Below are 21926 nucleotides of genomic sequence, written 5' to 3'. Positions count from 1 at the left end.
TCAGTGGAAAGCCTTCACAACTGACATTTGTTAAAGATCTTAAAATTAATAGTAAAAATACTTAATAAAATGACTATATTTATATTTTTATATTTTAGAAGCAGATCCGAGATCCTTTAGAAAAAATAAACTACAATGACAACACAGCCGCTCTTCCTGCTCTGCTACCAGCAGGACTCTGAGGAACATTGTTATATGGGTGTTGATGGGGAGAAGCTGCATAATTAATTTGTATATTCTAGCATGACAGATGTTTGATTTTGGCCGTAAAAGTAATTAATAAGAGAGTGGAGGGAGAGGCAGATTGCTGGAAGATTATTTATGAAGACTCCTCAATGCAGTGGGGGTTGAGGCGGCTGACAGAGAGAGCATCAGCCTCCACATCACCTGCTCCCATGGAAGTCCCAGCTGGTAGCCTGGCCGGAGCACCGGCAGCTCCAAACGTTTGCTTTCTAAACATAACGATAGTTTTTAGCAGAGTCATGAAACCTGCTGGGGAACCAACCAAGATTTGATGAAAAGGTTCAGGAATTTCTTCAGTGTAGCTTCTTTTAAAGGGGCATTATGTGTTTTCCAGGCACAAAGTGCCATTTTATAGCATAACCAAGTAACTATGTTAACTTCAGTTGTTATATATATATATACACACATAGCATTTTTATATCAAATATGACTTATAAAAACTTTTGGTTTTGTAACTTAACACCTCTGTTCCTTTAAAAGATGAAACTCCAAAACACTTTTGTAAAGCTCTTGTAAATAAACAGGCATGTCTGAGAAACTTTGTTAAATTAAACATGTCTGTTTTTCTCTGCAGGCTGCTGGTATGAAATATAAATCTACATTCCTCCATCATGTAGTTTGGTGGTAGTTAAGCCTGTTACAATAAGCAATTTATCAATTAATGATTCAGTTTTATGTGCTTTTTTTGGTTTCCATTTTATTTATTTATTTTGGTTTTATTATTTTGGATGCTTAAAATATCTCCCAGTTCCTGTGTTATGTGTTCTTCACAAAATGTAAGTTTATTGATGTTTGAGAGAGAGAACTTGCCTCATTATCAATATATTTCTTGAAAATGGTGACAAAATAATATTATTTATTGTAAAAACCACTGGGACAATTTATCCTCCAGCAAACTGTTAGTTTGTTGGTTTAAAAAAAATGCAAGTGAACCACAAAAAGACAATACAATCGTTACTAGAATAGCTCACGAGTTTGAAAACAAAACTCCTTCGAGAGGTGAGGCTCCACTACTTTAATCAAAAAGCCTGTCTGGACCTTCAGAGAGAAGGAAAATAATTAGACAAGTCCAATGTTTTCCACCAGCAGGGACGGGACAATTTATGCCTCAATCTGGCAAAACCTCCATCTTTCTTTTTTTTTAACCTGTTATTACCGAGCTTTACAGCTTCCAAGGATAATAATGAACTGTAATGGATGCCAAACAGTGAGGACAGGGAGTGAATGTAATTTTCTCAATGAGGATATAAATCTCACACTGAGGCTGTTACTGTTACCGGCCGCGTGGACATTCAAATCTGCTGCTTTGATTGAAGCAGTCACAGTATATCACAGGCCTTGTAACCCCACTGAGGGTGAGTGCAACCCATCAGCCACAATATGATGTGGTTCACTGCAGACCTGGATGGTTATGATTAAAAACAAAGCACTGACAGCAGCAGCCAACAAGCAGGAGAGTTAATAAAAACGCCGCTTCTTGCTCTAATATGCACACACTATGAACACTTCGACAACAATAGGCTTTCGTTATTAGCTTACATTCACTCTGATGCTAACCATCTACATTGATTATGTAAATTTAACAGCCGATGAAGATGTTAATTTGTGACTGATGCTTCTGTTATCTGCAGCATGATGAGACCTTCTGGCTCTGGGTTCTGCAGCTGTTCTCTAAAGATCCTCCATCAGGTTTCTGAGGAGAAAGCAGCTGGACTTCTCAAACGCACTTCTCCTCCAAAGGAGTCTAATTCTGTGGGGGGAAATAGCTAATGTAGGGACTTCAGTATTTCCTTAAATATCTCATTGACCTCTTCTTATTAATACATTTAAGGACTCTGCTAGTAAGTAACTGCGCTGCAGCATTATCGGGTACGTTCTCTAAATGGAATTGAAATTCTGTGCTAATAACTGCTCTGATTTTTGGGTAATGCCTCTGAAATTAATTATATAGCTATAAACTGGAGCTTTAGCCCAAGACAAAGTGAACTAAATCTTCTTTTTAAAAGGTTAGCAAGAGATATGAAATATAATGGAAAAAGAAGGGAAGTGATCATAAAGAAACTCTGTACATTAGCATACTAATTAAAGCAGAATAATAATCTTATATTCTTCAAAGAAGGGTGTCAAACTTAGTTAATTATTGTCCTGTTCTGCTGCAGCACCACTGGGAGCTTCAGCTGGTTAAGCTTCTCATCTTTTCGAAGTTTCTCCATCTAAAAACTTTTACTCCATTTATTGTAATTTTGTGTACACATTCTGACTATAGCTGTGTTTTCATTTGGCATAATATAAAACTGGAATTATGAAAATGAATTGGCTTAATGGAAACACGGACATTTAGAAAAAAAGTCATGTTTTTCTATAAAAAAATTTTTTGGAGTTTTTTGGCTGTATTGAAATTCGTGTATTTTGCAAAACTGCACTGGAAATACTCATGTGATCAAAAACTGGAAGTTACTACTGGTGGAAAAGATGAAAAAGACGACAGGAAGTGGTTCGATGATTATGTTTTATAATAACTTATTGTGTGAACAAACATATTCACGTGTGATTTTAAATACGTTTCTTATTTAGTGTGGATACAGCAACGGTAAAATTGTATTTTTTCAACAACAGCGTAACAACAATGTTTTCAACACATCTGTAACAGAAACGAAGCTACTGACATTTTGTTAATCAAATCAAATTTTACTTGTATAGCACATTTAAGCAGCAAGGCATTTCAAAGTGCTTTACATCATGACATTAAGTCAGGTTCCATCATTAAATTTGTAATTGATTACATTTCAAACACAATCCTAATCAGGTGGGTTTTTAGTTGAGATTTAAAGGAAGTCAGTGTTTCAGCTGTTTTACAGTTTTCTGGAAGTTTGTTCCAAATTTGTGGTGCATAGATTAATGTAAAAAACTCCACAAGAAGCACAGGCTGTTCCAACTTGGAAACCTCAGAGTATTTGGAATAAAAATCTGAAAAAAATGTTAAGCAAATGCCTAAAAATTAGCCTGGTAAAAACCAGCTCTTTGTTCTATGCTCTACTTTGTACAGAAGGTCTGGATTCTCCGCTGTAAAGACATCATCTTCCTGGAGGTGTGAACTCTAAGAAGCAGTTTTAAAAACTTAAACGTTTAAAATTTTACCCAATCACTAATGTTTGGCTATGACGCATGTAATGTGCCGGAAATTGCGGCACTACAATTCTAAAACAGCGCAAAAAATCCATGTCATTGTTCACAACTTCACCATATAAAGTTATGATGTTATGACTTTATTCTCATAATATTCTGAAAATTGACTTTATTCTCATAGTACAACTTTATTTTCAAATTATTTCGACTTTCTTCTTGTAATACATTTTTTCTCGTACAACTTTATTCTCATACTGTGACTTTATTCTTGTAATTCCAGTTTTTATTTTTTCTAAGTATGTCCCTAATACGCCGTTGTGCCATTTAAGATGCAACAAATGTTGTATTCAGATCTCAAATGCAATTTTTTCCTTCTTGTTTTCCAGGTTATTTGTGTTTGCGTGGAAACGGCACAAGTGTACTCCAGCTGCTGATTTGTGCATCCACATGGCACTTAGTGTGGACGAATTACAGCTGAAAACTTTCACTGGTTGAGATTAAATAAATCCTTCTGTTAATTTTCTGGCCGTCTGTCCCTCATCTCATCGCCAGAAGCAACAGTGGGCCTCTCTGTCCCAGCAGGGCGAGGCTCTCTGAAGCAATATGTAATTAAACTCTGAGAGCATATTCTTTAATCCTAAAGGCTATTATGGATTTATGGTCAGTGCATTGTCTGAGCTCCACAATGACTTTCGCTCTTCTGGATACTCTTAGCCCATATATGTTCTTAAATGGCTAGATAAAGGTTTTGTAACCCTTTTAAATCTGGCTCTTGTAATGGGACTGCTACTGTGGCTTACTGCCCTCGTGGGGGAATATGTCGGCTTTTCTATTTTTCTTATGCTGGGATGGATATGAAGGCTTAGGAAGGGTAGACCCTCTGCAATTATATTGCATCAGCGTTCATCAATGACATTTCAGAACCCTTTTCGAGTCACTTTGGGAAAGAACAAAGCTGCACATGTAGAAATGTAATTATGCTGTATTCATTTGTAGCTTGCAGGGATTAAACGTTCATGCTTGTTTAAGTGTAAGTGTTCTACATTTTACAGCAGAGGAGTCCTAATTAAGTTTTAAGAATTTCTTACAGTATCCTCTGGATTTTTAGCTACCCAGTCATTGGTAATAAATACTTGAATAATGACAGGTGTGTATGTTTCAAACAGATGAACCTTCAAGATAACAGTTTTGTGTTTAAATATTATTTTATCAACCAATTCAAAGCAGTTTTTATCTCTATGCTTTTTTGCAATTCCACAATCACAGAAATTTACAGAAAAATCAACAGATCACTGTGGTTTTTTGGGCAAATTTTTTTTTTTGCAAAATTTTCTGCAAAACATCGAGTTTAAATGAGTAACTCCAACTTGCAGGTGGCAGTATTTCTTACTTTTACTATACTGCTGCCTCAATCTTACTCCATGTCAAGTAACGTTTGTGATCAATATAAAAAAAGCCACAATTATGGTCTTAAATAAGTGAAAATATTGCAAAATGTCATGCAAATATTTCTAAATTAGCACCACAAAATCTGATTTGTGGTGTTAATTTAGAAATATGCTAACCCGTGTTAGCATTTGGATTGCAAAATGCAAACCCGGCATAATTTTTTGATATAGTACTTAAGAGCTATTTATAAATATTTGTTTAATTGGTTTTATCAATACATTCAAGCACAACCAGCACGTTGATAACATGCATTATGTTGATATATCCATATGAAAATGAATTTGACACCACAGCTTTCGTCAGCTGCGTACTACTTGCTAACATTTCTGTAAATAACTCTTTGGGAATTATGCTGGAGTTAAAATAAGGCTTTTCACATATTCCACTAAACCTGAACCGTCTTGCTGCAAGAAAATCATTTGTGAAGTGGATTTTGTATGTCCTCACATTCTCTTTGTTTGGTACTAAAATTTGATTGTTAATCTAAATTATTTGTGTGAAGAAAGCAAAAGCAGCTGAAATCAGTAGTGATTCTAAGTTTTAAAAAGGCAGGACTGGGAACCAAAACATTGCCGGGATTTTCTTCCCAAACAGTTTAGTTTCCGTGTCCTTTTCTGTCATCTGATTACAGCCAAAAACCATCACCTCTGCATACCTTAATGATAATGTATTCCTTCTTATTTGACTTTTTAATTGGCTTTCGCCTAATTATCATCACAGGGTTCCTCAGACGTGTGCCGAGAGGAAACCCGGCGTCTAGGAACAAAAGGAGGTCGGACGTGGAGGTGTTGGCACCTGGCCTGATCCGCTCCGGCGACCCCTGTTGCTCGCTTTTGTGCGGTGATAAATTTTCCCCTTGAACATGATGTCAATATGTTGATGTGCCTTCCTTTATTAAGACACCATCCAACTGATAACAAGTCCTGCTGTGTGTTACCAAGATAAATAATTAGAACAGAGACTGAGGAACGGCAGGTGGCCTTTGGCACAAAGAAATAATCATACTTGATGTGGAAAATAAAGTAAAAGGACCCATCTGTTCACGACAGGGGGAGGAGGAAAAACACGTTAACATATTGTCAGCGGCATTATGAAATACACAGTTAATAATTTCATCGTGGCACACAGCTCTGGACACTTGTTTTAAATAATGGAGCAGAAGTGAGCCAAGGCTCGCTTCAAAGATTCAAACCGGCGGCAGGTTTGCTGGCTCACGGCGCGGCCCACAGATCATTCTGTCACAAACTCAGACACTTATTAACTTAAAAGGTTTATTAAGGGAAAGGTAGTAAAACCATGAAAGGACCTTTACCAGAAGACAGCAGAGGGACCTTCTCATTGGCTTTCAGCTCTTTTAGACTTATAGGTTGAAATTAAAGATTTACTACATTAAGACTATAAGTAGTGTAGCTGCAACTGTGTAAAAATGGCATATGACAGCAAAAACAAAGCACATGTATCTTAAACTGCACAAAACCATGAGCTGTACAGCATGGAAACCAAAATGGAAATGCCTTCTGTGGAAAGGATTTAAGAGGAAAAGCAGCAGCTAGGTGCTGCTCTGAATCATACACAGATGTGCCAACACCATGCCAGGGTGGGCAGCCACCAGCAATAACCTTAGATGAGCAACCGTTTAATCTCCGAAAGGGTAAAAGATCATTTCCAACAAATTTGATGTCCATGATTTCACAGATAGAACGATTATTTGAAGAAGACATTACACATGGGAGCATATTCACCCAAGGTCAGAGAAATGATCAGGCCTCACTGAGCAGAAAACACTGAAGTAGTACAATTTGGAGGCAGCTTCCCATCAGAACGAGCAGTAGACACGTGGGATACCACAAGGTTCAGTCCTAGGCCCCGTCTTTTTTAATATCTTCAGGCTCCTACTAGCTCAGGTTAGTTCACCAGACTGAAGTTATTATCTTTGGACACAGAAAGGAACAATCAAGAGTCAGCACAAAACTTCAGTTGTTACAGCTAGAAACTAGAGATCAGGTGTGGTGATGGACTCAGACCTGAACCTTCACTGAGTCACAAAGACAGCTACAAAGTCGGCCTTCTATCACCTGCAGAACACTGCCAGGATGAGAGCTTCCAGCAAAATCTAGAGAAATTCATCTATGAGTTTATCTTCAGTCATATTGATCATTTCAACAGCGTCTTCACAGGTCTGCCTAAAAAGTCAGATAGTTGCAGCTGATCAAGAACGCTGCTGCTGGTGTTCTGACTAAAACCAGCAAGACAGAGCACATCACCCCAGTTCTAAAGTTGTTCCACCGATAGAATAGACTTTAAGATGCTTTTGTTAGTTTAAGTCACTGAACGGCTTAGCAACAAAATACATTAAAGATGCTGTTGTATCAACCTTCCAGACCTCTCAGGTCTTCTGGTTCTGGTTCTGCTCTGCATCCCCAGAACCAAGCATGGAGAAGCAGCATTCAGCTTCTATGCACCACCAATCTGGAACAAATTTCCAGGAAACTGTAAAACAGTTCCTTTAAATCAAGGCAACAAACCTATTTATTTAGAGTCGTCTTTGATTAGTAGTAGTAGTAGTTTCATAATGTAATGTTTATATGATGCAAAGCACTTGTTGCTGAAATGTGCTTTGCAAATAAACTTGACCTGAATCAGAAACAACATCTGAACAAACCCAAAGACGTCTGGAACAAAGCTCTTTCGACACATGGGTTCAAATGTTTTTTTATTTAGTTGGAAAAAAACAAAAACTGTTAAGCACGGTGGTGGATGGCTGGTGATTTGGGTTTGTGACGTCCACAGGACATAGCCACCTTTCAGTCACCGAGTTTAGCATTTACTTTTCCATTGATCCAAACCAAACAGCCTTTTCATTTCACTCTAATCTCTGTTAAATAGGAGACTCTGTTGTGTTTTCATAGACTTAAGAATGATTTCACTGTTTTCATATCTTGTTAAAGAACTTATTTTAACTGTGTTGATATAAAAAACCCTAGAATAGAAGTAAGGTTCTTAGATATGAAGAACTGATGTTTAAGTATGTTTTTGCTGCACATTCATCTTCATGGGCGCCAGGGCTCAGAGGGTGCTTTGATTATAGAAAAAGACCAAAATTACCAAAATGAAGAGGCCATTCAGGACAGAAACAGGAGCTAATCAAGGTTCAAGAGGCCTCCTGTCAACAACCTCTTGACCGTTATGAGGAAGCGCCTCCAGATCCCGGTCACCCCGGGCGACTGCACCGATTCCTCTTCCCTCTCCTGACTAAAACACATCTGGTCAGAGCCGTCCAACAAATCAGATTTATTTATTTGCTTGATTGAGATGATGGGTTTAATTACTCTGCCGTGAGGAAACATTGCTGGTGTATGAATGAGATGATTAAGATCTCAAGGTTTCCACGCTTTGGGAGTTACATTGTGTTTAGGAGACGGCAGCAGAAACTTCATCTTCAGAAAATATTACTTACATAACCCCTCAGTAGTCAGACACTCCACTCAGAGGGTCTATGAAGAAGCAGCCTGTAACTAAAACCTTCAGGACTGATTATAAATGTGAGTGAAAACACATGAGGATTTCAAAGGTGAAAAGTGAAAGGAGATTTGGCCAGGTACATTTTCAAAACTTCTTACATTTCAGCTCACATCATCCTTTTAATAAGATACCAGAGAAAGCAGCTTTTATTCTCTTGTACAAACCACAGAGTAACTGTGCTGCCCCTCCCCCACATGTTGCTGTGCACTGCTGTTCAGCTCTTGTTTACAAGAAGAAAGGTTTTCTGGAGACAGTAATTTGTGGAAACAAAATATACCGAAATAATAATAACGGAAAAATTAAATAGAAGGTAAGGTTGAAGATCTTAATCAATAGTTATGATCCAATAACACTATGAATTTGTCAAATGTAAAACTTTCAGATTAGATCAGAGATTTTCAAAGCAGAGGAGACAAATGGCCTCCACCCAAAACTACATCATTACTTTTGTTTCTGTGAACGTTTCAGTATGAATTACTTTCTGATATAACCGCAGTTCATTTAGCTTCCTGTAAACAAAGTTAAACAAAAAAAACTCCTGGGACAAGTGGAAAAATGTCATGAAATCCCAATGTTTAATATTCATGGTCGCAATTCATTCTTTTGTTCTTTTAAATTTTGCTTGGTCCTGACTCTGTCTCCTTACTTACCATGGCTTTATGTATTAAAAATCAATGCATTTTATCTCTGGCGTAGGCTTGGTGAATTTGACTAAATGTTCGCAGTTACTTTTTGTGTTTATTTTTTTCCCTTATGCCACAGAGCCCCCTGAAAACCTCTGCGCCCCTCAGGAGGAAAACGCCCCACACATTGAAAAGCTCTGACATTTAACAACTTCAATAATAACCAGGATGTATGAAAAGGATGATGACACATTTTTTTAAAGTTAGATTGATTAAATCCTTTTAGTCCAAGTTCACTGATACTCCATCCGATTCATTCAGGACTTCAGAAAGTTCAGATAATGGTTCATAAAAAGACTTTTAAAGTTTAAAAGAACCTCTAAGTGCTTGGGAGAAAAAAAACAGGAAATTTGTATAATTTTGTGGACAGGATTGCATGTTTTAAAGTGGGGATATAACAATACAAAAATGTGGGCCGACATACTAAAAAGCCGATATTTACCAATTTAATTTACTTATTTATATTCAACACTGGGGGAAAAAAAATCAACCAATACTGATGTAATTGTAGATAAATCGAGCATCCTTATTTTGAAGTGTCATATCTTTTTGTTTTCACTTGGGCTTTAACATGTAATCAATTCAAAATTCAACACATAATCAAGGCCCTAAATGAGAACAATGTTCAGAGAGTTGTGTGTTTATTCTAAAATCACTTGAAGCGTCGTGAAAAACGGCCGCCATGAGCAAGGAGGACGCGACATGTTTTGCAGAAATAAAAACGCCCCCGGTCCCCAACTTCATCCGTGACATGATGGCTGTCATTATCACAACTCTGCTTAATTCATTATTTTAAACCCTTTTTACAACACGTTCAACGGGAAGCACTTTCCAATCTTGTTTCAATTAAGGCCGACACGTTGCGACAGGACGCTGAAGTGCAGCGGCAGCACAAACAGGAGGAAAGAAAAAAAAACCCTGGCACATCTTCAGTGAAATGGCTTGCAGGGAAACATTATCCCTAATAAAAGTCTTTAATAAATACTCCAGGTCCTTGGAGACTTCCTCAGAACCTGAGAGGGAACACTGCCTATACCCAGGAGCAAAGAAGGCCATTACAGCTTGTACTGGAAGATTTAATAGGTGTCATAATTTATCATGTAAACCCAAAAGTGTTTCTTAATTAAGTGTGCGCGTTAATGAATTTTTTAATTTGATCCCTGTAAGTACTTTGCCATGCTAATTGCAATATTCCACACATTAGTTATCGGCTATTGCCCTTGGCTATTTGCTGTCGTGAGGAGGAGACCCGGTTCTCCCTCAGCTCGAGTTCATTAACCGGGTCTGAGGCTCAAAAACAACAGAATTGTGAATGAGTAAGCATGTATCAAGGTCTCAAATCCTAAACAAAGCTGCCTTCTTGCTTCAAGACGACGTGGTAATGATGTGAGTTAGGAAATCCTCCAGCTTGCAGCTCACCTTCAGCTCCGAGAGACGCTCTGATCACAGAGGAAACCATTTAAAATGACAAATGCCAGCCAGCCTCCTGCTTGACGTCTCCTTTTGTATCCAAACTCTCGCCGTCACTGGTGGCAGACTCATATTGTTCAAGGGGATTAATCTGTTTGAGAAAGATAATAATGATGTTGCCAACTGCTGCCTGTGCTAATATTTTATTAATCAAGTGCGACTAAGGAGTGCTGCTGTGTCCTTAGGATGACTTTTCATTCCTCAGCAGTGAGCGAGCAAAGCAGCTACACAACAAGTGAACTCAGCAAGACGTTTGCTGCTGCAGATGGGTTCAAACTGATGCTAACCAGCCGTAGTTAAGGAAACAACTGTTAGGTTTAACAAAGTTTAGTAGAGACTCCAGTCAAACATCAGATTTGAGCAGTTGTAGGATTATTTTTGACTTTGGTAAAATATCAAGTCATTTCTGTCTCCAGCGCTAGGCTCATGTGGTTTTTTTTTCCGTTTTTTTTCTCCGAAGAGCTTTTGCGGCGCTAGTGGCTCGTATTTTTCGTGACAGTAGGCAGACAGGAAGGAGGGCGAAGAGAGGGGGGAAGACATGCGGCAAAGGTCGTCGGGACCGGGAGTCGAACCCGCGACGTCCACGTCGAGGACTAAGGCCTCCAAACGTGGGGCGTGCTAACCCCCTGCGCCACCACAGCACGCCCCAGGCTCATGTGTTTTATTAGTTTGCATTTACCCAGAATACCATGCCCTATAGTTCATTTCCTGCTTTTGGAGCGATTTCTCCTATCCACTTCAATTCACACATATATTTGAACTGCACCAGAGTTCACTTCAACCGAACTGAGGCCTAGGTCTCTAGGCGGACCAGAGTTCACATTTTTGGTCCACATCAGAGTTTACTGACTCAATCACACCTCCCTAAACGACCTGGGCTTTCAAGACAAATGAACTGGAGTTTAGTTAAAGCAGATTAAACAGGCCTGGTGTGATTGAACTTTAAGGGTGCATTCACACCAGGCCTGTTTAGTTTGCTTTAATCTAACTCCAGATAGATTAAAAAAGTAAACTCTTGCGTGGTTTGAATGTGGATGCAAATAAAACGCGAGTGTCCAATGCTAGCGGCAGAAATGACTTGTGGTTCTTTAGAAATGACAAAAGAAATCCTACAACCATTAAAATCTGACGCTACTTAATTTTTGTTTATATTTTCCAAAGGAAGTTGTGCTCAGTGCCTCCTTCAGAGGCATTCCTGTAATTTTCTTCAGTGGTTCTTGGTGTAGCGCCACCACAGGCAAGGAGGGGAACATGTTTTTCAAAGGGTTTGGTTAATTTAACACAGAGCCATGTAAAAGTGAACCGCAGCAGTTCAAAATGTAATAAATGTTGAAAATTTTGTCCCCAATTGCAGTGATTTTACTGAACTATCGGGTGCGATGAGCATGATTTTATCAGATGTGTCGTCTTCAGTATTTTGTGTTTCTCCTTCAGGATTCTGCACTACACTTACATGAAACACACACAGAAGAAACAAATGCTTGGCTCAGCGTTCTTCAAATTAAACTAATAAATGTGTGAACTGCACAGTGAATCCGGCCTTCTGAGTGATTGTTTTACACTGTATTAATCTGAACCAAGCTGTTCTCCTTCCTTCACCTCTTTGGCTGCACAGTCACGCTCAAGATGGATTTGCAATGGCCCTTAATTTAGCTAAAGCCAAAAGGAACAGAATGCCATTAACACAAACGCAATCCTGAAAGCCATCGGTGTCATGACATTCAAGCCTAATGGAGAACTCTGCAAAGGCAAACACTTCCCCATAAACGTTTCACAAAGTAATTCCACCCATATGAAGAAACTCAGGAAAAAATCTGTTGACATTATCCCAGAGATGTTGTTGGAGCATCTGCACAGGAAGCCTTATTTAATATTCACAGGACTCGGCTCATTCTGACATTAGCAGAGGAAGATAATCCCTCAAAGATTAAATTACATGTGGGCCGGAGTGTTTAGTGCTGCTATTGTTTTCATTAGTACAAAAAGGAATTGTGCTCACTGGGTATGATATTAAATTGAGCTCCAGGGCAAGCGCTTGACATGCGTCCACCCCCACCACTCCAATAAAACATAATGCCATTCAGGGTCTGTAATCTCCCAGCAGCAGGTTGTAGTTTTAACTACATTTAGTGGTTTTTAAATATGCATTTGTGGTATTAAAATAAATTTCCTGAGGAGAAAAGCAGAAGGTGCACTACACTCTGGGGCTGCGGCAGATACGTAAGTTGCCTGTCTTCATCTCAGAAAAAAAAGGGTGACACTGAATTATTAGAGAATGTTGCACTTTTTAAAAAAACAAATGTGCATACAGTACAGACCAAAAGTTTGGACACACCTTTTTATTCAATGAGTTTCCTTTATTTTCATGACTATTGACATTGTAGATTCACACTGAAGGCATCAAAACTATGAATAACACATGTGGAAATATGCACTAAACAAAAAAGTGTAAAACAACTGAAAATACCCCTTATATTCTAGTTTCTTCAAAGTAGCAACCTTTTGCTGTGATTACTGCTTTGCACACACTCTGCATTTTCTTGATGAGCTTCAAGAGGTCGTCACCTGAAATGGTTTTCACTTCATAGGTCAACCTGCCCTGTCCGGTTAATAAGTGGGATTTCTTGCCTTATAAATAGTCATGAAAATAAAGAAAACCCATTGAATTAGACAGGTGTGTCCAAACTTTTGGTCTGTACTGTATCTAAGCAATGTGCTGATTTCTGCAGACTTTAAGGCAAATTATAACAAGATAAAAGGAAGAAACATCTGTCACGTCTGGGTTGAAAAGTATCAAAATCTGCTGCTTCTCTTTCACATGAAATGCATGAAACTTTATTTTTACACACAAACGACTTTAATGTTGTTTGGGAATTTTTTCTTTACTAAATCTGTGTGAACTATTGAAAGACAACAGCAGTCCAGATGGATTTGTTGCAGCATCTTACAGCGTTTAGACACTTTTCAATTCAACATCCCTGACTTAAAACACTCAGATTTCAAGATATTAAGAATAAATACAAACTTTTAAAGCATGAATAGCTATATATTCAGTAAAATACTGAACCTTAAACGTTTCAAACTCGTATTAACGCGACTCACCTTGAACTGCCCAGCTCGCCATCCGCCCTGCACCTGGCTGGCCTTCCTCCACTTTGGGGTGTTTCCCGACGCGGCGGGCCGTCCCTCCCGTGTCAACCTGGCGTGGCTGATCAAGCTGTTCCAACAACTGGAAGACATCACAAGTTAAACACTCATTATTTTAATTTGATGCTAATCATGTGTTAATGAGCATAATCCTCGCAATGATTCAGGTAATTTGCTTAATGGCTGCCCAGAGTCCAGATCACAGCAATCAGTCACGTTTGATAAGACGTCTGTTGTGGGACTGTGGGGAGGAGTGGATGGAGGAGAAGACAGGGGACAGGTGAAGGCATGAAGGTTCAACCAGCCTCTGATCTTTGACCTGTTCACACCTTAACGCAGTGAACAACATTTTAATCTGGGATGACATCATTGATTCCCAGCTACTCAACTATCCTCCTCATTTTTGTTGCAAGGCAACAACACTGCCTGCTCCTCTGCGCAGCCCTTCACTAGCTTACCTGAATTACAAATTTACATCTAAGTGATTGTCTGCAAAATGGGAAAGACTACAGAACATATTATCCTAGTAAGGCAGATGTCTCTAGATGTTAGTAAGTCAGGAAATGGCTACTAGCCCAAGATGTCTATGTCTACTTTTTGAACAATAATTAAAAAGTTTCAAACTGAAACCGTGACAAGCAAGGCAGAAGGGAATCCAATTGTTTTCGGTCTGGTCGTTCATACTATACCACTAATTAGATGTGACCGCAATCGGACAACCATGAATGTTTTACAAATCCAAAGCGACCCACACATGCAGAAGAAGATTGAAAAAGTCACACAGCAGCACACTGCTTACAGAAGTGATAACTGGAAACAGTTATTACTGTTTCAAAGTTGTTGAGCAACAGGAGCCCACAGTATCGTCACAAGATCATAAGAAGATGGAGGAAGCTTAGAAAAAGCAAAGTTAAGTGTCTCCACTTCTTGCTTCAGCCATTGTTTGCACTCCAATTTACCACGCCTAGCTTCATCTGGTGCAGAATTATGAATTATGTTTCATATCAATGATGTAAAAGTCAGATTAAATGCGTATCTGGGTTATTATTACATATGGAAGTGGCACAAATCTTGGTGGTGAAAGAATCAAAATCGGGCCGTTCAGGCTGCCAAGAAAAAAGGTAAATATGGGACGCATATGGGGGAAAAAAGATATTGGATTTAGGACACATTTGCCAGCTGTAGCCAAAAAGCTACATCTTGGTTACTAAGTCTCCATAACAACCATTACACCATCTACCTGCCAGCCGGCTGCTTTTTTATAAAAAGCTGCAGCAAACTTGCCAAATGCTTCTGGGACTTTAACTGGAACAGGATTTCTGTTTTCTCCTGCAACACTAACAACAACAACCTGAATATACCTAAAAATACAAAAAAGGTCTTCATGCATCAAAAGAGAAACTTGTCTTGCCACCATAGAAGTTGTTGAATAGTTTTATTTTAATAAAGCCTTCAGTCTCATTGGCTTACAGATGGTGGGAGGCCGATCCGTTCAGACGAAGCAGAGGAATAAATGAGTGACTAAGATCAAGCAGGGGATGCTGCACGCCTCTGAAAAATGGCTCCAGCATAATGACCCGTGAGTGCTAACAAATATAAATTGTTTTCTCTTGCATTTTTACTGTCGGCAAAACAAATGCTCATTAGCTTTTTATGAGGGATTGTGTGAATAATAAACAGCTCACAATTACCCCCATCACAAATGCAAATGTGTGAATTAAAAGCAGTAGTAAAACAATAGAGCTACTCTTCCTTGCAAACATAATTATACTTCCAGAGTCTTTAATAGTTTCATTTTTATAGCCAAATGCTTCATTTTACTGTATTTATTAGGTCTTAGTCCAACCAGTTTCTATAGTTTCCTTTTTTCCTGCTGTTCATCTGACATTAGAAACAGATTTATGTATTAATCTCTAAAGAATCTGCTGCTTCAAGTTTCATGTTTACACCTTTCAAACAGTATTTATGTGATTTAACAACAGATATCAGCATATTGTTTACCTGAAAAAACAAACAGCATTAGAGAAAATTACCAAGGAAGAAAGAATTAAGACAAAGCAAACAGGTAAATCTGCATGATCTTTCACATTTCTCACCTAAATCAGAGGATGACCTACTGTATATTTCACACACTAATCTGCTGTAAAGCTCGTCAGATGCCTATACTGGGGGCCAATTGTTCAAACTGGCAGCTTAAGCATGACGACGGACTGATGAGTTAACCTCTGCAGTGTCTGAGCACACAGTTTTAGGAGTTACTGGGATTCACCATAATAACACTAATCAAAGCAGTGCATTAAAATGATAAATGGAGGAACATCTTTTTATTGAGGTGTGATACAGAAACTGCAAATAGTTCAAAATAAAGCAGCTCATTTGCACATACAAAACAAACGAGCTGCTTTCAGAAGTAATGTCAGTATGATGCAGAGTAGATTATCCTGGCTAAAAGTTGAATTCAGGTTTATTTTTAAAATATTACTCATGAGTTCAAAACAACCAGTGGTTATATTAGTATTAATGTACAAGATTATCAAAGTAAATATGCAATCGAAGGTAGAAATTCGTCCAGACGTTCTTACAAATTCTTTGAAGAGGTCTACTTTATACAGAGCTAGGGAAAACTTTACAGAAAAACATATTGGAGATACATTGGGAAAATTATTTTTGAACAGTTTTAAGAAAAATATTTACAAGAAAAAGAACTTTACTGAATGACTCTAAATCCTATATGGTGTTATACTGATTGTGGATGTTTTTTTTCCATTTGTGTGGTGCTTGAAATTTTGAAATGAACGCCCTTTTATAGAATGCTTTTCATTACATTATAATTAATTTGTTTTAATTCATGGCCTCAATTTTTTATTTGTTTATTTTTACAATTACTTTTATTTTGAATTTATTATGCAGTATATGCATTTTTAGTTGTTAATGCTGAATGTATGGACCCTTGGAATAGCAGATGCAAAGAACTGAAACTAATGGGAATCCAAATAAAAGAAAACAAAATCTGGCACCAAACAGCAAGAAAAGTTCAGCTACTGCAGGAAAATTGAGACTAAAGCAGAAAAAAATCTTGCCGACACATGTCGCTTAGTCTCTTATGATTTGTTTGATGCATTCACACCCTGCAGACTCATCTTTAGCTAAGATTAAACGATTTATATGGAGACACAGATGCAGGTCGCTGTAAACTCGGTCAGTGTCTTCACTTTGTTTACATCAAACTGTGTAATAATCAATTGGTAACTCAGATTTTAAAGCATGTAGCAGTAATACAATATAATTAGAGAAAATAGTCCGAGGAGACTTTGACATCAGAAATTTTAATCTATTTCAGATTTTAGTGCAGGGATTGATGCCTGACCCCCCTTCAGTAGATTACACTAAAAACAACAGAAAGCTCTGTCCTGCGTTTTAACTCAGCATGTGGATTACACAGAAAGGTAGATCATCACAATGACTTTAATTTCTGTTATTGTTTGACAGACAGCTGCATGTGGGTTTAGCAGCTCTGAACTGTAAGTAAGCGTGGATTAGATCCGCCGGATCCATTAGATGGATAATGATTACCATCTCATCCCAATACATTTTTCTCGTCACACCCCCCGGACTATGGGCTGCATATGGATGCAGGATTTGTTTGACTTCAGAAATCCACAGAAATATAATGTGCAGCTTGTTCCACTGCAACAAATTCCTGCAGAAGCAAAGCAAATTTGTGGTCTAAATGATGTTTGAACTAATAATCTGGAAGAAATTGAAAGTGAAAGGTATTAAGCTTCAGTATGGCTTAAAAGAAAGTACCAGGAAAACAAACTATGCTCTCTATACTAAGGGTATAGATCAGTCACTTTGCTTAAAAACAAATGTGAGAAAGCATTTTCCCCCAGCATATATAAATGACTTGTAGGTGGGTTTTTGCAAAAACACAGAAATTATATTGTAAAAAACTTTTTTTTTAAATGCAGCTGCTGCAGTTTTATTTGAAATCCTCATTCATAGGCATTCAGGTTAGGATATTTCTTGCAGAAAAAAATATCATCCACCCTCAAACTACTCTTTGGTAATATCCCCAAACTTTACGTCCCTGTTCAAAGTTCAACCTTTTTTAATCACACTTTTTCCTTCCATTCAACTTTCCATTCAGAGGCTTGGATACAGCACTTTGTTAGCAGCAATGATTTTTGTGGTTTGCCTTCCTTGGGGATGATATCAGCCAGACAAAAATCTTCCTTGTGATTTAGTAAATGTTTTATGAAACTTTCTGAAAAGCAAAATTCTTATTTCCAAAATTAGCTAGTTTTATTTACTGAAATAAACTTTTCAATGTAATTTATTGAGATGGACTTGTAATTATGTTTCTTTACCTGAACTACTAAAGTTTTTACTTTTGCTGATCATTTTCTCCATAATTCAGAATAGAGTAATAATATGTAGTGATAGCTTGCTCAATCTCCTCAGTAGCTATTGAGCTAAAGCTGCAGAGTAAAGGAAGTTCACTTCTTAGCTGCAGATAATCTGGATTTCAACAAAGGCATCAGTTACCTAAAATTTGACACCAATACATGAAAATTTGTTGATAAATTATAATTTTTGAAGATTTAAAGGGCCAGTATATTGTCCAGGGATATAGCATTTTATAGCACAATCCATGTTAACTTCAGTTAAGTTGTTGAACTTAACTGAAGTTCAGTTAAGTCTCTTAAAAACTCTGTCTCTTTAAAAACTCCTGTTCTTTCTGAAACTCTGTCTTCAGGAAGTCATCACAGCTCCTCCATTGACCCTTTAACAACATTTATACCATTATTTCACCAACAAGTAGCTCCGATAATGAGCTCAGCAGCTGGTCAGTTCCACCAGGTGTTTGCTAATTGCTGCTGGCTAGTCTGAAGGAACTGAGTGGCTGAGGGCTGCTCTGTGAGGCAGACGCTCAGAAACCTGGAAACTGTAGCTCTGAGGAGGAGCTGCGCCTCCAGGGCGGAGCTAAGTCCACCCAGGCATTTTGTACGACTGAATGGTTGCCATGGAGATTGATGGATTTCTCATGCATACATACATCAAGGCAACAGTCCAGGCAAGTTTTGTTGAGTGAACAACATAACATGATGCAAAGCCCAAAAAAGTTGATTTTACATGACATTGACCCTTAAAAGTTACCTAAAATCTGATTTTCTCCTAAGACATGTAAATATAGTTGATAAACTATTTTTCAAAGGTTTAAGTAAACACCATCTCCTTTTAACATCTAACTTATAGTAAACATTTCTATAAATAGTGAACACAGTTTTATCTTTTAGCTGTCTAGACCGCATATCTCTGAAATGACATCGGAAAAGCTGCAGCAGAGCAGTCCTCTCCTCAGAAACAATCCCCATGCTGTGATCCCTCACCCCCCACCCCCACACGTTTCTGCAGGAGACGCTCTGCAGCTTCTGCCTTTCTGATCACTGGCCTGATTAATGGGGGCATGAATTGGAAACTTAATTGGATGTGGTTACAATTATGAAGCCGTGCTCTCCTCGGAGCAGAAATCTCTCACCAGTGGGGGGAACAAGACATCAGCAGAGGAAACATGTTCCGTCACACCACCCCCGCATTATTCCAACAGTCAGGGATGTGAGGTGTGTCAGATCGGTGTCGCCCACAGTGGAGCAGTAAAAACAGAGAGACTGCTCTGATAGTGGGAGCCACTGACCTCCCTGATCATCTCCATGCTCAGTTAAATCCAGAGACTGCATAAGTTTGGTTTTAACAGCTTCTGCTGAGGACCTTTGGTAGCTGCAGAGACGCAGAGAGCAGCAGAAACAAGTTTTCTTTACCTACAACTGTTTATTCTTCACATCTCACATCTGAGAGAAATCTAAACTAAAATAAAACAGAAATGCATCTTTTCTGTCAAATCTGGATTTAATTGATCCAACAACATCAACACAAACGTGCTGAACATTTCTCCTTCCTGAAGCTACAGCCCCTTACAGGCCATCAGAGGTTGAGGGAGCCCTCCTCTGGTCAGAGTCGGCATTACATCGTCACTACACTGGTTTAAACCAAACACTGGAAAAAGATCCCACATGACTCGAGAAATGACAAATAATCAGCATTGTTCATGTTGAGCTCCTATTAACAAATGTATAACTGGAAATTCTGATGCAACCAGATGAGTAATAATTGAATACTTCACACAAGAATTAGAGAAAATGGAGTCAAGAGGGTAAAACATCACAGAATGTTTGACATTAACGTATATAAAGAGGGTTGACTGGAGTCCTTTGCACCTGATTGCAGCATAGAGAAGCACAATGTTAACCCTCGCGCACCTGTTGCTGTGCACTGCCAGTCAGCTAGCTACTAAGCTAATAAGCAAACTATTGCACACTGAGAAAAAAAAACAACAAGATTTTTGTTTGGAAATATTTGTCGTGATGAATATATGGTGTCTTGTTGCGGAAACAAATATTTCCTCTTATGGTACGGGAAGCAACCAAGCACAAGCTAGCTACCAGAGCAGACAATCCGACAAAGCAAAACAGAGAATTAGCAACTGCACAATTAGCACTTCAGTAGTAATAAATTTAATGAGTGCTTATGAAAATTAAACCATATAGATAAGATCATAACCACAATAGTTTCTGTTTTTAGTTCAACAGCAGGAGGAATAACTGCTGCTTTTCTGTTTTAGCCAAGACTGAAGAATTAGATCATGTTAAACTCCTTTGTTTACAAATAGTCAGGTTGATTCATTTTATAAGTTGCTCTTTATGACCTATGCACCCCATTGTAGATCTAACTGTTTGCTCAGAAATGACTAAATTTTCCTGTTTATTTTATCTATAAAGAAATTACTTCCAATTCAGCAACATCATGAGAAACATGTTGTGTGTCTACATAGTGAGGGCCTTTTCTTTCAGAGACTCTGATGTTAGGAGGCACGACACGAGGCTGTGGCAGCAGCATAAGTGTGCATGTGTTGCTGTGTTTACATGCACATGAACGGATGCATGCACATATGTGTGCAAACGCATTCCCGAGGGATTTATCTGACCAAGCTCGTGGCTAGTTTGCCATGTTGATCTCTCCTTCTGTCTCGACCCTCCCTCGCTGCCTCTGACATGTTGCAGACTGATAAAGAGCGCGTTTCATTTCACGCTCCGACTCATCGGTGGCGCCGCGGCCGCTCCGCATGAGCGGCGCCGTTGAAGACCCTCCATCACCCTTAAAGTGGGAAACAGAACAATTGGGCCAAACATGAAGACAGAGAGAACAGGAGCTAACACATGTACGCATCACAGAGTCGTGTCCTGTTATTACTAAGGCAGGTCACCATCTTCATGTCTAGTAAAGCAAAAAAGGAGGAGAGCAAAAACACACATTAGTGTTCATGTAAAATCTGAAATCTACCACATTCTGTCGGTCAGTGATGCTTGATGCGGGTTTGTTGCACGCACTTCTGTCCAGCACAGGTTCTAAGTTGTATTCATTTACCAATAAAGAGTTCGTTCTAGTATTTACTTCATTCCCCTTCTTTATTAAAGCTTCCATAAAAGCTGTTTGGTGAACTACAAAGAAGCCAGGTTTTCTTGGGTTCTGATCCTGGAATCCAAATTTAAAAACCTAACTATCTTTCCCAATCTTACTGCAAATGACTATATTTAGTTGTACAAAACTGATAATTACATAAGTCACCAAACTGATACTTTTACTCAGATATTCACCTATTGCAACATTGAACAACAGCTTTTCATGCCAAAACAATACTTTTCCAGACTTATTCATCTTGTATAAATACAAATGTGTATTGAGACATTTATGGTCAGTATTCACACAAGTTTCCGGCTTAAATATGGGTGCTCACAAAAATGAAAACAACAGAATGGATCGATGGATGGAAATTTTAAAAAAATGTCAAAGGCCATAAAGTCCATAAAGTCCATCCACACGTTGATTGCAGGTTGGGAACATGGAGTATAGTCTGCAATCACTAGTATTCACTGATCCATTTTAGTTTTCACACTTGTCTGGATGTGTTTTTATTTTATATAGTTTTTTTGTACAGGGACAGACAGTCCACATCAATAACCAGTAAAGTAAATGTGTAACCAAATGTCCATCTCTTTTATCCGTTATCTCTATCCAGGTGTTACAAAGTCTCTTACAACGAAAGATTACTGTTTTAGTCAAACAGTCAAAATATGGTGGACATGGTGACATTTCCTAAACTGTTTAAGAACTTTTATTAGCATTTAGCAATGTTAGCGTTGATACCAGTCATGTTTCTGTAAATGT

General features: G+C 38.4%; 1 long non-coding RNA gene across 3 annotated transcripts in view; it reads right to left on the bottom strand.

Annotated features, from left to right (window-relative positions):
• The window catches only part of LOC114155278 (uncharacterized), a 124638-nt gene that overhangs the window by 44348 nt on the left and 58364 nt on the right, over positions 1-21926 (bottom strand). For all 3 annotated transcript variants that reach the window (XR_003597712.1, XR_003597714.1, XR_003597713.1), the window contains one exon: positions 13596-13722. This is a non-coding gene — a long non-coding RNA (uncharacterized LOC114155278). The remainder of the gene's footprint in view (positions 1-13595; positions 13723-21926) is intronic.

This window comes from Xiphophorus couchianus, chromosome 12, assembly GCF_001444195.1.
Source record: "Xiphophorus couchianus chromosome 12, X_couchianus-1.0, whole genome shotgun sequence".
Taxonomy (NCBI): Eukaryota; Metazoa; Chordata; class Actinopteri; order Cyprinodontiformes; family Poeciliidae; genus Xiphophorus; species Xiphophorus couchianus.
The sequence above is the reverse complement of the archived record's forward strand: the minus strand, read 5'-3'. Positions and strand labels throughout refer to the sequence as shown.